This window comes from Anomaloglossus baeobatrachus, chromosome 9 (genome assembly GCF_048569485.1).
Source record: "Anomaloglossus baeobatrachus isolate aAnoBae1 chromosome 9, aAnoBae1.hap1, whole genome shotgun sequence".
Classification (NCBI taxonomy): domain Eukaryota; kingdom Metazoa; phylum Chordata; class Amphibia; order Anura; family Aromobatidae; genus Anomaloglossus; species Anomaloglossus baeobatrachus.
This window is the reverse complement of record NC_134361.1, coordinates 41,863,568-41,881,700: the sequence shown is the minus strand read 5'-3', so window position 1 is coordinate 41,881,700 and position 18,133 is coordinate 41,863,568. Positions and strand designations below refer to the sequence as shown.

The following is an 18,133-nucleotide window of genomic DNA, read 5'->3' as shown; positions in this document are numbered from 1 at the left end:
ATGCCACCCGTGGTGTGTGGTAAGATGGAGTACCACCGCTGCAGCTGGAAGTACCCGGTGGCGATGGAGTGAGCAGCCAGGTGTTTAACCCCTCCACGGGTAGGGGGGATGCCCCGGGTCTCGGTGATGGTGACAGGGACGTGCCGTTGGGGAGGTAAGGGTCACTTGCGTACTCACTCAATCCAATAACGCTGACACCGACAACTGTAGTAAACTAAAGTTCTGGACACCGCTGCTGCTGAGGGAAAGCACGTTTGGGTCCCGTTTCTATTGGTGTTGCCTGTTGATCTGTGACCTTTCCCTTGGCACATTGTTTCCTTCTAGTTGGCCCCTGTAGCTTGAAACTAGTCGGGTCCCGCTCCCCAGTATGGCTAACTGAAGGAGCTTGCTCTCAGGGTTCACGCTTGGGATTTCTTGGACCGTATTTGTGGAAAGTCCTATCCCTCTCGTTACGCTAGTACCTTGATTTTGGAGTGGGTGGAGAGTGGATCTTGAAGGCTCTGTTCTCGTTGGGTTAAATTGTCAGGACGCCTGAAGCTACTCCCTGACCTAGGGTCCACGTACCCCGTAGTGCCCTGGTCTCAGCCCGTTAATGGTACAAGGCCGCCGGCTGTCCTCCACGACAATGCCGTGCCCCTTGTCACGATCCCCTACGACCGGGGGTCCAGCTCCTACCAGGCCCAGACCAACGTATGCTACCTAGTAGTTCCCAGGAGCCCAGCTCCTGGCCTCCTCTCACTTTAACCTCCAACACTACACTCTCCCTTTCTCTGGCTGACTCCTGACACTCCTGACCTCCCCTTTACCAACCCCCCAAGTGGGCGACCCTATTCCACTCAGGCCGTCCACAGGTGTGTCTGGTGGGTGTGGTGCAGAGTGTTCCTAGGATTTTGATTAGCTGGTTTTGGCAACACCATTGGTTAGGGACCCGTAACCAATGAGGAGGTGGCTATTGCACAGAAGGGCATATCGCACAATACCCTGTGACGACCTGATAAGTCAGGGCGTCACACAACCCCTTTAAATTCATTGTAACAGGGCAGGAGAGAGATTACCGGAGATGGACATGCCTGTCTGTACTGTTCTAGGGTTTTTTAGCTAGAAGAATGTTCACATTCACTGATTGCAATCAGAGATCATACAAATGGCGAGGAGTTTCCACACAAACTATGAGCGGGATGCCTAAATTTCCATTATATGACAATTATCAGACCATAGATGTAGTGATGTGTGTGGCCCTCTATGGGGGGTGGGGGATTCTTCTATACCAGACCCCCACAGCTCTGGAAATACAAAAGACAGACAAGTCAGACGGATCCTTTTTTAGAAGATGGTTTTGTTTAGCGGGCAGCTAATTAGTTGTGGATTGGCAAAACAAAAAAAAGAAGACCGTCCTGTGGGTACCGGCTTTGTAAGAGCAGAATTCTATAGAAAACATTGTGAAAAAAAATCCATTAGTCCCCTGCTACAAGCTCGGACCCCCAAACACAGCGTCCATACAGCTCTGCACCGAGCCGGCATCTGCCACCATTAATGGGACGCATCACTGATTGTACGGACCCGGCACCGTATACGGCTTGTAGGATGGAGGAGACAATATATTCTACACATCTGTTATATGGAGGCCACAAAGAAAATGCTGCGGACAAATCCCGTAACAGCACAAATACATGTCTATACATGGTGGGAACAAAATTGCTAATTACAGAGCGGCCCTTCATCCCTGCTGGGTACCCGCTCCATTCTCTTCTCTTTCAGCTGTAGAATACTGTGCCCTCTGTGCCGAGCCTGTATCCCGACCCTACACCCTGCCATGTAAGGCACAGGGCAACCGGCGTGCCAGGAGCAGGACATGCCCTGGTAGACCCACATTATCGAAAACCCTCCCTGGAAGTCACATTCATCCATCGGAGTACGTGGCATCATTTCAGTTCCAAGGAGCAGTATACTGTATATGTTTATAAGGGTTGAAATGCGTTGGTGCCTTTAAGGGGACACCAGGTGTTGGTGACATCACAGGTGACCTCATCATCAACGTAAAATCCACATAACAGAAAGTTGTGACGCACTAGCTGGAGCCGATGGTGTCCGCTCATATGAACATGTGGCATTGTCAGGAGAAACGTCAGGTTATCCTGATTTCATGGTGTGATTGTGTGGTGCCCTGGCCTAGCCAGGTCGTCACAGATAACATACAAACACCCCCCACCCCCATTAGACAGGGACACCAGCCAAACACAAAACCCTTGTTGCCTCCCTCCAGTGTCTGATGTCCAAACCAGGTGGGGCGGAGCCAAGCGGTTGGCCCCACCCACCAAGGAGTTCACAGACCTGGAGGCGGGAAAAGTGACAGTTAGAGGTTGGAGTTTGAAGTGAGAGGAGCAAGCACTTGGGTGTCTGGGTTTGTGGCCCAGGCACTGACAGCAAGGTTGGCAGACGGTGGTGGCCGTCTGCAGGAGTGGTGGAGCAACGAGGAACCGTAGGACCGGTGTCGGGCGACGGCCCGCTGGTACCGACCGGGGAGCGAAGTGAAGCCAGCACACACAGGCAGGGCCATCGGACCACAACCAGGCTTGGAGCCGCCGACAATAGTCAGATCCGAATGTCACTGGAACCCCAGGGGTTTCACAACAGCAAAAGTTCCGATTGAAGGCGACAGCCCACACCGTGAGGGTATACAGCTACCGCCTAAGGCCAGAGACCCAAGGGCCAGCGCCTGCGGGCAGACGGGCTCCTCCGGTACCCATACACCGGGGAGCGGACTACCGTTGGGAATCCATAGTAGTCAGAAGGAGAACATCAAGGTGCAGGGAAAGACAGCTGCCATCACCTGTCCGGGGAGAGACACTGCAGCTGACTGCGGGACCCGTCCATCCAGCCGTTTGGTTTACCGAGGACTTTGTACCTTTCTTGCTGAGTGAGTACACCCGTGCCATCAGACACCGCGCCGCACTGTCCCTGCAACCCTGCACCTCACCGACCCTGCCTCCCCGTCGCATCATCGGGCCCCAGGACCACCGACCCCTACCCACGGAGGGGGAAAACAACATCCCAGCTGCTCCCTACCATCGCTCCCGGGATCCCAGTCACCAGCAGCGGTGGTGCCCATCTTCACCACGACCCGTGGGTGGCGTCATAGACTGAATCCCCCAAACCAACCACCCCTTTTACTCACCGGATCCGGCCCACCGCTCAAGCCACCGAGCAGCCATCGCAGCAGCGCCGGACCCGAGCGTTAGTGAGCGCAGCGCAGTGGCGTCCTCCCCGCCCGCGACAATTGGTCCAAAGAAATTAACAAAGAGAGTCCATAGACTTAAAGAGTTATTCTCAAGACAGGTATAAGTTACTGATCGCTGGGAATCCGACCAATGAGACCTTCAACATTCAGAAGTACAGCCTCTGGGAACTGGGCTCGGTGGCGGCTCTACTTCTCTGCTTCAATCATTATCTAGGAGACTGCCGGAGAAAGCCAAGTCCAGTGCTGTACTATTTCCTGCAGTCCTATAGACACCAAGTAGAGCGGAGGATGACCATGTGCAACTCCACTTTATCCAAGACGGAGCTCTGCGGAGACTGGTTGCTGGGTTACAGAGACCCAATCTAGGGATTTGCTTGGAGTCTGAGTGATCAGTGAGTTAACAATGCTGGAAATACCCCTTTATCGGTCTTACTTTTCGCCAAAGATACACACAAGCATCTGTATTACACATCCAGGAGGCACAGAAACATCATAGTCATACTTCCATGAGGCACACAAAGCTGAGTAACACTTCCAGGAGGCACACAAGCACCAGTGACACTTCCATGAGGCACACAAAGCTGAGTAACACTTCCAGGAGGCACACAAGCACCAGTGACACATCCATGAGGCACAAAAGCATCAGTAACACTTCCAGGAGGCACACAAGCACCAGTGACACTTCCAGGAGGCACACAAGCACCAGTGACACTTCCATGAGGCACAAAAGCATCAGTGACACTTCCAGGAGGCACACAAGCATCAGTAACACTTCCAGGAGGCACACAAGCACCAGTGACACTTCCAGGAGGCACAAAAGCATCCGTGACACTTCCAGGAGGCACACAAGCACCAGTAACACTTCCATGAAGCACAAAAGCATCAGTGACACTTCCAGGAGGCACACTAGCATCAGTGACACTTCCAGAAGGCACACTAGCATCAGTGACACTTCCAGGAGGCACACTAGCATCAGTGACACTTCCAGGAGGCACACTAGCATCAGTGACACTTCCAGGAGGCACACAAGCATCAGTGACACTTCCAGGAGGCACACTAGCATCAGTGACACTTCCAGGAGGCACACTAGCATCAGTGACACTTCCAGGAGGCACACTAGCATCAGTGACACTTCCAGGAGGCACACTAGCATCAGTGACACTTCCAGGAGGCACACTAGCATCAGTGACACTTCCAGGAGGCACACAAGCATCAGCGACACTTCCAGGAGGCACACTAGCATCAGTGACACTTCCAGGAGGCACACAAGCATCAGCGACACTTCCAGGAGGCACACTAGCATCAGTGACACTTCCAGGAGGCACACAAGCATCAGTGACACTTCCAGGAGGCACACAAGCATCAGCGACACTTCCAGGAGGCACACAAGCATCACTTCCAGGAGGCACAAGAGTATCAATGACACTTCCAGTAGGCACACTAGCATCAGTGATACTTCCAGGAGGCACACTAGCATCAGTGACACTTCCAAGAGGCACACTAGCATCAGTGACACTTCCAGGAGGCACACTAGCATCAGTGACACTTCCAGGAGGCACACTAGCATCAGTGACACTTCCAGGAGGCACACTAGCATCAGTGACACTTCCAGGAGGCACACTAGCATCAGTGACACTTCCAGGAGGCACACTAGCATCAGTGACACTTCCAGGAGGCACACTAGCATCAGTGACACTTCCAGGAGGCACACTAGCATCAGTGACACTTCCAGGAGGCACACTAGCATCAGTGACACTTCCAGGAGGCACACTAGCATCAGTGACACTTCCAGGAGGCACACTAGCATCAGTGACACTTCCAGGAGGCACACTAGCATCAGTGACACTTCCAGGAGGCACACTAGCATCAGTGACACTTCCAGGAGGCACACTAGCATCAGTGACACTTCCAGGAGGCACACTAGCATCAGTGACACTTCCAGGAGGCACACTAGCATCAGTGACACTTCCAGGAGGCACACTAGCATCAGTGACACTTCCAGGAGGCACACTAGCATCAGTGACACTTCCAGGAGGCACACTAGCATCATAGGTACACAGTTCCCCAGAATAACATTCCAGGCCTCACTCTGAAATATGGGGAGACTCCTTTCTCCACCCACCAGGTCTCACCATCAGCATGCTGCAAGACTTCTTCCAGACCAATTTGTCAGAATTTCTTTGCCGCTATTGTAGCCCAGAATGCAGAGATTTGTTGGGTAAAGTTACCCATAATGAAGCTCATGTCCAGCTTTTTAAGTGCGTCAAAATATTACCCAAAACAGACACGTGACTTGCCAGGGTATGATGCACCAGGACCCTGCCTAATGTGAGAATAGCCTTCAGCAACATGGCACAAGGGTGAATTCTCCCAGGTGAGATATCACATGATTGAAATAATGGTCTGTGGGCGATCTATACAAGGCACCTGTGACCGGCATCCTGGGTGCTCCGGAGGCTTAGCCACTTATAGAATATCTGTAATAGCAATTTAGCAACTCCTAGGCAGAGATTACTGCATATTTCCACCTTAGGCTAAGTTCACATTTCCGTTGTTTTGCATCAGTCACATGCGTCGCTTGACGCATGTGACTGATGCGCTGTACAACGGATGACAAAGGACAGAATTCTTTGTCGGACTCCATTGTGTGCGGGGGCGGAGTTCGGGGTGGGTGGAGCCGAGCGGGGCCGTGGCACTGAGGATGTCAGTGCCGCGGGGACTGCAGGGCTGGGGACAGGTGTGTGTGTGCGCGTGCGTGCGTGCGTTGAGTGCGGGAGGGGGCGGAGCCAAGCGGGGAAGTGTCAGGCTCCCTGCACAGCCAGGGTAAATATCGGGTATAAGCAAAGCACTTTTTGCTTGGTTACCCGATATTTATCTTGGTTACCAGCATACACCGCTTAGCGCTGGCTCCCTGCACACGTAACCAGTGTAAATATCGGGTAACTAACCAAAGTGCATTGCTTGGTTACCTGATGTGTATCCTGGTTACGTGTGCAGGGAGCCAGAGAGAGCATGCGCAGCAAAATCCTACGGATTGCGCTGCTCAAAAAACGTTACAGGCTGTGTTGCTCCCGCCCGGCGGTCAATTAAAAAACGACTGACCGCGATGCAGCGGATGCAACGCAGCATCATCAGTCACAATCCGTCACTAATAGAAGTCTAAGGGGAAAAACTGGATTCCTGCAAAATATTTTGCAGGGTACCGTAATTCCTCAAGGTGATGGATTGTGACTGATGCAAAACAACGGAAGTGTGAACCTAGCCTTACGTGGGTCCCACCTCTTATCTTTCAAGGTCCCCATAGAAGTGACTAGAGAAAACCCTTCAATTTAACCTTTACACAGATATGGAGACCAATGGAAGTGGGGTCATAGGACATACATTCTATGGATAGTTACCAATCGAAGACCAATGGTAGTGGGGTCATAGGACACCCATTCTATGTATAGTTACCAGTCGGAGACCAATGAAACTTGGGTCTGTTATGGTCAGGAGACCACAAAAGATCTTGCAAAAATCCCATGAAAAATGGTAGAAGATAATGCACAAAAGTAGTTGGAAACCTAGCTGGCTGCAATCCACTAACTACACAAACACACCTAAAAGTAGCGGTGGAGCATTCCTAACAAACCTAGAGGCTTCGTCACCGCCGGAGAACTAACTAACCTCAAAGATGAAATAAGGAATACTGACTTGCCTCAGAGCAGCCCCAAAGGAAAGTTAAAAGCCCCCAATATATAACGACGGTGATGTAAGAAAAAAACAACACACAGATGGTAGATATAGAATTAACCAAAATGAGGCCCTGCTGGCAAGATACAAAAGTATAAGATAAATTGCTGGTTGCAGCCAGTAAAAACCATAAAATAAAATGCCAACATCTGATAATCAAAAAATTCCCTTAAGGGGGCTTTACACGCTACGACATCGCTAATGCGAACCCGTTGGGGTCACGGAATTGGTGACGCACATCCGGCCGCATTAGTGATGCTGTTGCGTGTGACACCGATGAGCGATTTTGCATCGTTGCAGAAACGTGCAAAATTGCTCATCGGTGACATGGGGGTCCATTCTCAAAAATCGTTACTGCAGCAGTAACGAGGTTGTTCCTCGTTCCTGCGGCAGCACGAATCGCTCCGTGTGACACCGCAGGAACGAGGAAGCTCTCCTTACCTGCCTCCCGGCCGCTATGCGGAAGGAAGGAGGTGGGCGGGATGTTACGTCCCGCTCATCTCCGCCCCTCCGCTGCTATTAGGCGGCCGCTCGGTGACGTCGCTGTGACGCCGCACGGGCCGCCCCCTTAGAAAGGAGGCGGTTCGCCGGTCACAGCGACGTCGCTAGGAAGGTAAGTATATGTGACAGGTCTAGGCGATGTTGTGCGCCACGGGCAGCGATTTGCCCGTGTCGCGCAACAGATGGGGGCGGGTACCCACACTAGCGATATCGGGACTGATAGCGCAGTGTGTAAAGCCCGCTTTAAAGATCGCACGACCTACCACCCACTATATCAGGAACTCTTGTGTAAATACATTTAAATAGAAAAAGCAAATATAATGGGAAAGATCTTACCTACATAAAACACAGGAGATACAAAAATACAAAAACTCCTGAACAAATCAGGGAGTAATAACTCCCTTTCTTACTAGTAATAAATCGCCCTCTAAAAATGGTGCAGAAAGAATATTTATTCACTTGCAAGAAACAAAAAGGAATATTCTCAAACATTGATTTAGAAAAAGACATAGATTAAGCAGAAATGCCCTTCAGTGCAAATTCAGCCTTTAACCAAGCCCAGACTAAAAGAGCAAAATACTTATCAGACATAGCTGCAGACTCAGAATGACATGGGAACAAAACCGATGCAAAAGGAATGAAAAAACCGCTGTAGCAATCATTCCTGGAGAATCCAAAAAGGAGCAGAAAAAAGCAAAAACAGAACCTACAGGGAAAGGCAAAAACCCTAAAAGGCTGCAGGACAAACTTCAGAACATCTTCACATGGAGCAGAAACAATTATCACCGGCAAAAGTTAGACAAAAACTGCCTTCCTATATTCCCCCAGGCTGGACTCCATAGGCTCCCTGAAGCAGCAATCATCTCCTACACCTGTCTGAGCGACAGATGCAGAATCAGACTCACTACCAACACCAGCCACCAGAGAGAGTCCAGAAACACTCATGGGAACAGCACCATCTCTGATGACATTCACAACAGGGGTCATAGGACACACATACTATGGATAGTTACCAATCAGCGTCCAACGGAAGTGGGGTCATAGGATCCCCATTCTATGGATAGTTACCAATCTGAGTCCAATGGAAGTGGAATCATAGAACACCTATTCTCGGATAGTTACTAATCGGAGACCAATGAAAGTGGGATCATAGGACACCTATTCTACGGATAGTTACCAATCGGAGACCAATGGAAGTAGAGTCATAGAACACACATTCTATGGATAGTTACTAATCGGAGACCAATGGAAGTGGAGTCATACGACACCTATTCTATGGATAGTTACCAATCGGAGACCAATGGAAGTGGAGTCATAGAACACACATTCTATAGATAGTTACTAATCGGAGACCAATGGAAGTGGAGTCATACGACACCCATTCTATGGATAGTTACCAATCGGAGACCAATGGAAGTGGAGTCATACGACACCTATTCTATGGATAGTTACCAAACGGAGACCAATGGAAGTGGAGTCATAGAACACACATTCTATAGATAGTTACTAATCAGAGACCAATGGAAGTGGGTTCACAGGACACCCATTCTATGGATAGTTACCAATCGGAGACCAATGGAAGTGGGTTCACAGGACACCCATTCTATGGATAGTTACCAATCGGAGACCAATGGAAGTGGGTTCACAGGACACCCATTCTATGGATAGCTACCAATCTAAGCGGTGGATATGACAAATACCTAAAGACTTGAAGGTCTGAAATCAGACAAAGTGAGCTGCAAACAATAAAATGTAAGAATTTTAGGCTAGCATTCGCTTTAAGTCTAGCTCTACTTACAGTGCTGGTGGGAGCGGCAGGGTGGAGTGATGTGGGCATCCAATAGTTAAAGTTCTCCTCCTGATCCCCCCCGAAAACACAGCGAAAACAGCCAGCGAGATGTTTGCCAGTGATAACTGTAGAAAGGATGCAAGATAATAAGACCTGCAAATGAAAAGAAGGAAAAAAGTGCAATTTAATATATATTCCGAAATCATATTGTTTCCAAAATAAATGCTCTAAAAAGGATTCACAAAATCTTCTATTGGAGTCAAGATGGGCATCCCTAATATCCCTAATATACTCTGTATTTCCAGCACATTTCTTTTAGATCTGTGCATATATATCATATATTTTTTTATTTTAAATTTAATTATTTTATTACTATTATTTTTTAGTAAAATGTAAAAGTCTAGTGCCTTCCACTGAATGGATGGAAACCGTAAGAGGATACATTTACATGACTAGCCCTCAGGATGCATTTTTTGGTAGCATTTCCTCACTAAATCGGTGTAGGTCCAGCGCCTTGACGGTGATATCTGTAAGATGTACAGAAGGTGGAAAATTTCACCCCTAAGTGAAAATGGCCAAATTGTGCCAGTGTCAATATTTTGTGTGCCCGCCATTATTTTCAGGCACTACCGTAACTCTTGGGCATGGAGGTCACTAAAGCCTCACAGGAGCCGATGGATCCTCTTCCATCCTCCGTGAGGACATCACGGAGCTGGTGGATGTAGAGACCTTGCACTCCTCCACCCTCCGATTGAGAAGGCCCCACAGATGCTTCAGAGGGTTTAGGTCTGGAGACGCTTGGCCAGTCCAGCACCTTTACCCTTAGTTTCTTTAGCAAGGCAGTGATCATCTTGGAGGTGCTTGTAGTCGTTATACTGGAATATGAAGGGAGGGGATCAGGTTCTGCTTCAGTATGTCACAGTACATGTTGGCATTCATGGTTCCCTCAATGAACTGTAGCTCTCACAGTCGGCAGCACTCATGCAGCCCCAAACCATAACACTCCCACCACCAGTCCTGACTGTAGGCAGGACACATTTGTCTTTGTCCTCCTCACCAGGTTGCACACACACTGACTCCATCTGAACAAAATAAGTTTGTCTTGGTCTCATCAGACAACAGGACATGGTTCCAATAACCACGTTCTTAGCCGGCTTGTCTTCAGCTAACTGCGGCTTTCTTGTGCATCATCTTTAGAATAGGCTTACTTCTGGGATGACCAACATGCAGACCAATGTGATGCAGTGTGCAGCGTATGGTCTGATGAACCACCCACCCCTGTAACCTCTGCAGCAATGCTGGCAGCACTCATATGTCTGACGCCCCTGGACTATTCAGGTCGTCACAGGGTACTGCACAATCTTCCCTCCCCGTGCAGGATTCAACCCCCCATGGTTCTGGGTCTCTATCCTGCAGTACTGCCTCCACCAGCAAATCAAATCCTAGATACACCTTGCACCACACCCTGTCAGGCACACCAGTGGTCGGATTTAGCTGGAATAGGGCCGCCCACCTAGGGGTCAGGCAAGGAGGTGTCAGTTCAGAGCAGTGGTGACCGTCGAGCTGAGAGGAGCTCTGAGGAAGGTGGGAGTTGTGGCTAGACTAGATCGTAGACGGTGGTCTGGACCTAGAGGACTCAGACCTCTGGTCGCAGGGGATTGAGGCTAGGTGCTTGGGACCTGTCTTGGAGGACTGTCAGCAGCCTGTTCCTATCACCAGTCAGGGACCGAAGGCACGACGAGTTACACGGACCCTAGGTCGGGGAGAAGCTTCAGGCGACCCAGCAATTAACCTGTGGAGGACAGGTACTCTATGGCCTGTTCCCAAGAAGCTCAGAGATCGGGGGCACTAGCACAACGAGGGGGATAGGGCTTTCCACATAAGCAGCCCACTAAAATCCCAAGCGTGAGCTCCTGAGAGCAGGCTCCTTCACTTAGCCACAGTGGGGAGCGGGGCCCAGAAAGCTCCAAGCTGACGGGCCACAACAGACACTTTAAATTAATGTGCCAGGAGGCAGGTTACGGACTACCAGGCAGTGCTGCAGTGGATGGGACCCAGACTAGCTCCCCTCGAGAGACAGCGGCAGTCAGAGACTTGGTTTACCACGTTGTCAGCATCTGCTTTATTGCTGACTGAGTACCTGATTGACCCCTGCAACCAGCTCCCCTGCGCTCCCCTGCACCCCATCACACCATCCAGAGCCCCGGGGCATTCCCCTACCCGTGGAGGGTGACGACATCTAGCTGCCCCACTCCATCACCCCGGGTACTCCCAACGGCAGCGGCGGTACTCTCAATTACCGTACACCACGGGTGGCGTCACAAACTATATCTCTCCTGTAAATCCCCCCCTCTTCATTTGAGTGTGGCCCCTAGCTCCCGGGTCCGGAGACCCTCGAGTCACAAGTAATCACCACCCCCGGATCAGAGTGCTTCGATCCGCTGCAGGGGCGGCACATGTCTATTTTGAAAAGACGAACTCTGGATATGACTCTAAGCACGTGCACTCAACTTCTTTGGTCCACCATGGCGAGGCCTGTTCTGAGTGGAGCCTGTCTTGTTAAACCACTGTATAGTTGTGGCCACTGTGCTGCAGCTCAGTTTCAGGGTGTTGGCAATCTTCTGATAGACTCGGCCATCTTTATGTACAGAAACAACTCTATTTTTTCAGATCCTCAGAGAATTCTTTGCCATGAGAGGCCATGTTGAACTTCCAGTGACCAGTATGAGATAGTGCGTGAGGGGTAACACCAAATGTAACACCCCTGCCCCCCCATTCACACCTGAGACCTTGTAACACTAATGAGTCAAATGACACCGAGGAGGCAAAATGGCTAATTGGCACAATTTGCCCTATGTCACTTAACTTGTCATATGATCTTGAGCATCAATTACAGCTGACAATGACACCTCCTGCTGGTCACAAGTGGAGTTATTGTCTGCGGAGGCATGGCCTCTTCTTGAAGGGCGACTCTCAGGACATTGAGGTTTTGGGGTACAGAGTTATGGCCTCTACACGGCACGGAACCGGGTAACGGCCACCACCGTGACTTCCGCAAAACCTGTACTACCCGGAACCAAGTATCCCATAGCCCTGGGTGCTACATACATACGTCTGAGGTGCGGTCACAATGTGGCAAAGATTTGACAAAGCAATAATTATCCCATTTACAGTATATATGTGTCAGAAAAGCTAATAGAGCATACAGTGAAGTTTTACAGAAGCCCCCCATTCACTAAGAAAGGCAGCCTTGCGACTCCCCTCCCCGGGGTCTTATTGTGCTGACCATTTGTATCAGGAAAACCTTGGCTGCTTTGGACAATCACTATTTTAATAGAAGGCTCCGCTGACCATAACACAGTGTGCACCGATGTTGAAATTCCCAGTGACGCAATGCGATTGTGAGGGAACAGCCCCAAGTAGTCCATTTCTCCGTAGCGCCACCGCAGGGCAAATTAAACATTACACAATGTCCACTGCAATCAATGAGCTGCTTGTTTAATGTAGAGATATGTTAGACCTGTAGAGCCAGAGAACTTATTCGTAGCCATTCTCCACTCTGGCCAATGGCAGGGGTATACCTGTGACGAGTCCAGGGGTGGTAGTAGCACCCAGGCAATTGTAATAATTGGAGTTTTTGCACTGACGTTAAGCCATTAGCTAATAGATTAGAAGGATTCATTATGTGGGAGTGTTACTCTATGAGCCAAGAAATCTCTAAAGGTGTAAATAAATTTAGAGTTTTCCAAACCAGACCACACCTTTAAAGCAGACAAGTCACTTGCTATCAATACGTAATTGTTTTATCTGATATAAATGCCGCTGTTCTCCTGAATCCAACGTTGTTTATATTTTGTTCCTGCGCCTCTCCGTTCCTGAGATACGGCCCAATCTTTCCTGCATATAAATCTTGTCCTGTTCTCAAATAGGGCGTGGTCCTCAAGAATCCATCCCCAGAGACCAGCAGAAGACCACGCCCACAAAACTCCATTCATACAGTATACAGGAAGAGGAGGCCATATCTCAGGAACGAAGAGGCGTAGGAACAAAAGAAAAACAACGCCGGATTCAGGAGAACGATGGCAATGACACCAGATTAAAAAAAATTATATGTTTATGGTAAGTGACAAGTCCACTTTAAGTGGGTAATATGAACATTAATAGAAAAATATTCTATTCAATGAGCCCAGAAAGAAGGGAAAGCCAGTGACTACTTTGTTGTTGCTGTCACATATTACATAGCTCATAAAAAAAGCATAAACTAAGAGTAAGGTGTAATAAGTATATAAATGAGAACGGATCATGATGTTATATAATAGCAGAGACGGAACTGTGCAGTAACATAGAAGGAACACTAATAGTTCATTCTTGCTGTATAGACATGGGCATTATCATAGTGGACGTGTTTTTCTTAAACACTATATACTATCTGTACCCGCAGTTCTGCCCGCATAAAACACTGGCAGCAGAATCCAAAACGCGCTAATCCTGACACCTTTCACTATTTTTCCAAGTCACTTAGGAACCCCACGGTGTTCCACAAAACCCAGCATGGTGACCGCGGTGCTGCTGGGATTAGCCATGGCTCCAAACCGCTCTTCTTTAGCGGCTTTAATGCCACAATTAGAGTCTGGCAGAGGCGGTAATGCCATAGAAAGGCTGAAAAATGGTCTTATCCACAGTGGAGGGCGCCTGCAGAGGGTCTGATAAGTATATGCATCCTGAGCAGACTATAGGATAGTAAAATAAAAAAAGGAATCTAACCGGAACTATAATAAACTGATTGTCCAGATTAGTAAAACATTGCTTTTTTTCTTCCAAAAATAGCGCCACCCCCTGCCAACAGGTTATGTCTGGTATTGCAGCTCGGCTCCATTGAAGTATGTTGGATGTTAAGTAGAGTTGTCTGCTCTACCGATATGTCTAATGCTTTGCACTCCCTTCAAAAATAAAAAATTCTGGAGCGTGCCGTTATGCTGTTCCTCTGTTGTTCTGATAAATACACAAAATGGACAACAAGGTGTTAATAATTCCTTAGTGAAGTTGTGCAGTCTGATATAGTAAGCCTTGTGTATGGCCATTTGCCTTAGAAAGAAGGTAGCACCCAGTTGCCGAATTTACTCACACATTTCCAGGAGGTGTAAAAGAGGAATTACAGAAAGCATCATTCTGAGAAAAGATAAAGATACTGCAGAATTGGTATTTCATAAGGATTTAAAGCATTTACAAAGAAGAACATGGAGGATGATATCTTCTATAAACACTAAGGGGTACTTTACACACAGAGATAAATCTGCGGCAGATCTGTGGTTGCAGTGAAATTGTGGACAATCAGTGCCAGGTTTGTGGCTGTGTACAAATGAAATAATATGTCCACAATTTCACTGCAACCACAGGTCTGCCAAAGATTTATCTGTGTGTGCAAAGTAGTCCTTAGGCTCAATTCAATTCACAAGACTCATTTCCAGGAGGAATTAGAGGAACTCTGTAGAATTGGTATTTCCTAAGGATTTAAAGCATTTACAAAGAAGAACACGGAGGCCTAGCTCTTCTATAAACACTAAGCTTCAATTCAATGCGCATGTAGATTCATTTCCAGGAGGAATTACAGAGGAACTCTGCAGAATTGGTATTTCCTAAGGATTTAAAGCATTTACAAAGAAGAATTCGGAACGGCTGCTGATATATTCTATAAACACTAAGCTTCAATTCAATGCGCATGTAGATTAATTTCCAGGAGGAATTACAGAGGAATGCTGCAGAAGGATTTAAGTCTTTACAAAGAAGAACTGGAGGATATCTTCTATAAACACTAGGCTCAATTCACATGAAGAGTCATTTCCAAGAGGAATTATAGAGGAACTCTGCAGAATTGGTATTTCCTGAAGAATTTTATGTATTTTCTAAGATGAACACGGAGAGCCGACATCTTGGCTATGTTGTAGATTTGGTTGCAGACAATCTGCACCCAAATCTGCTTGTTCTGGCAGGAAAGCTGCTGCAGGAAAAAGTGTTGTTTTTTTCCCATTGATTTTAATGGTGAAAATACAGAAAAAATTTACATAATGCAGATTTTTTTTCTGCAACAAAATCTGCAAGGAAAAAAAATGAACATGTGCACAGGATTCCCATAGACTTTACTGGCATCAGGAATTCCTTGAAGATTCCTGAAAATCTGCAAGAAAAAGCGCGGCAGAAATGCACCATGTGCACATAGCCAAAGACGTTCAGACGTTGCCTGTTCCTAAAATGGAAAAAATAAATGTGAACAGATAAGTGATTGGCATCAGTTTTGCAGACAAAAGCAGGTGGACCCCATTGATTATTATGGGGTCTATTCTGTGTCTGGTTCTTAGGATGAAAAATAAAAGTCCATAAAAAAAAAAAAAATCAGGATGGGGGGAGTCCCACTGCTTGTCTCCTTAAGCTATGTGCACACGCTGCAGAAATTTTCTGCATCAAATCTGCGCTTTCTGGCAGAAAAACGCACCAAAAAACTCACGTGGTTTTGGTGCAGTTTTGTTCTTTTTTTTTTTTTTTTAAGCAAAATCAATGGTTGGAACAATTGGCACGCCGCAGATAACATTCTGCACCAAAATCTGCATGGAAAAAAAACCATCAATGTACGCACAGTGTGCCGCCCCGGTGTTAGTCGGGCTGCTCACATCCGGAATCGTGGCTCGAGGGGGGTCCGGACCCGGGTTGGCGGACACTTTGATCCGTATAAAGGGGGTATTTACAGGGGATAAGTTTGTGACGCCACCTGTGGGTTGTGGTAATGGGAGTACCGCCGCTGCTGTAAGGAGTACCGGGACAGATGGAGTTAAGCAGCCAGATGTTAGTCCCTCCACAGGTAGGGAAGGCCCCGGGCTCAGGGTATTGTTAGCTATTTGGGAGCGCCGGGTGCAGTGGATCAGGGTACTCACTCTGGGTAGTCGTGGTGCTGGATGATGTTTATAAACTGTAGGTAAACCAAATTCTCTGTGTGCCGCTGCGGGGAGCCCGTCCAAGTACCCGGTCCCACCAGTGTCACATAGTAATCTAGAGCCTACCTCTATGCACAGTTTCGTGTTCGTGTGGGTCCCGTTCTTCAGTTTTTAAGTGAAGTCTTGCTCCCAAGGGCTGGCACTTGGGACTTTAGTTGGTTGCTTTCGCTGGAAAACCCTGTCCCCCGCGGTGTGCTGATGCCCTCAGTCTCTGAGCTCTCTGGGAACGTCCCTAAAGGTCCCCTTCCTCTACAGGTCAATTGTCAGCGCGTTCAATCGGCTCCTGGCCTAGGGTCCTGTTCCCCGTCGTGCTCGGTACCGGTCAGTTCTTTTGGGCTTTCTGGTGCCGACAGTCCTCCAAGACTATGTCCGTCGCACCCTTTACCAATGTCACTGCTACCGGTCCCCGACTCCTCTGGTCCCGGACCACTCCTCGGTCCTTCTAGCTCCCCAGGAGCTCACACTCCCCAGCTCCTCTCACTTTGAGGGCTCTCACTAGACTCCTGCTCGTTCCTCCTACCAGTCTGCCTGACCCCTAGGTGGGTGACCCTTTTCCAGCTAGACCAACCCACTGGTGTGTCTGACAGGTCATGATGTGAGGTGTTGGTTGGTGCTGATGGAGGTGACACCAGTTTCCTGGGAACACAGTGTGCACAAGCCCTAATAAGCACAACAGATTACTTCTTCCATTTGCAGTCCGGGAAACCCTCTGGCGGCCACGATCGGCTGATCGCACCGCAGGGACACAAATCCATAAGGAAATAGGACCATCTAGAATTATTGAATGAAACAGCAGCACAGAGTATGTCAGAGGAGGAGTGCACAGCACCACTGCAGATACAGTCACCACTATTTTTTTTGCCATAGGAAGCTGTAAAATGTACATATATGTAATATAGAAGCCCAATACGTTCCCCGAACCTCAGGACATAAATATACAGCACCGATGACTGATCCCAGGCCTCAGCTGTCAGCGACATCCCGCTTCCCACATATCCTGGGAACCCGGTCTCCTTGGAAATAGTTGCCAGGTTACCGGATTCTGACGGGATTAAGAATGGTGGAGACAGCATTATAGAGGTGAGACGCTTTCATGTCTCCACTGGATAAGGAGACCCGAAATCGGGAACGTTGCGGGGGTCAGGTGACCCCTGAAGAAGGCGATGGCGGATCATGAATTAACCTGTAGAGCTATGGCCTACCCTCCCCCGGTATCCAAATACCTCGGCACAGGCAATGACGATTTTTGGTGCCCAGAACTCGGAGCCAATACCCCCCCTCCCCCCTCCCCAAACTACGTCCTATTCAGGTCTAAAAAGCTGATCCAAAACTGCTTAAAATCCTCACTGAATGCTCTTACTATTCATTTAAATGGAAAATCTACTCCACTGTTCACACAAGGATTTCCCCCCCTCCCAGGAAAACTTTTGAAAAACATCACCATAAAAAAGTGACATTTCATAGAGGCAAAACACTTGTGAAATCCAGTGCAGGCGTCAAAAGTCAAAAGGCTGCAAACACACAATGTAAAGAAAAAAAAAACATGCTTCAAAATCTCTATATTATCATATATATGTGACGCCCTGGACCCCAGGGGTCACAGAACAACATCACATACACACCCCCCTCCCCTGGGTAGGTGACACCAGTCAAACAAAACCCTTGTTGACTCCCTCCAGGGTCTGATGTGCACACCAGGTGGGGCGGAGCCAGGCGGTTGGCCCCACCCACAGAGTTCACAGGCCTGGAGGCAGGAAAAGACAGTAGATTGTAGTAGACAGTGAAAGTGAGAGAAGTAAAACTGTGTGTGCGTCTGGGTCGGAGCCCAGGCACAATCAGCAAGGTCGGCAGACGGTGGTGGCCGTCTGCAGGACTTGGTGGAAGTCA

The 18,133-nt window shown here is 48.6% G+C and overlaps 1 protein-coding gene across 1 annotated transcript in view; it reads right to left on the bottom strand.

The window, feature by feature from the left end:
* NUMBL (NUMB like endocytic adaptor protein) overlaps window positions 1–18,133 on the bottom strand; it is an 80,505-nt gene that overhangs the window by 23,211 nt on the left and 39,161 nt on the right. The window contains exon 2 of the mRNA XM_075322585.1: window positions 9,270–9,413. The gene's annotated coding sequence lies outside the window, so the exon portion shown is untranslated. The remainder of the gene's footprint in view (window positions 1–9,269; window positions 9,414–18,133) is intronic.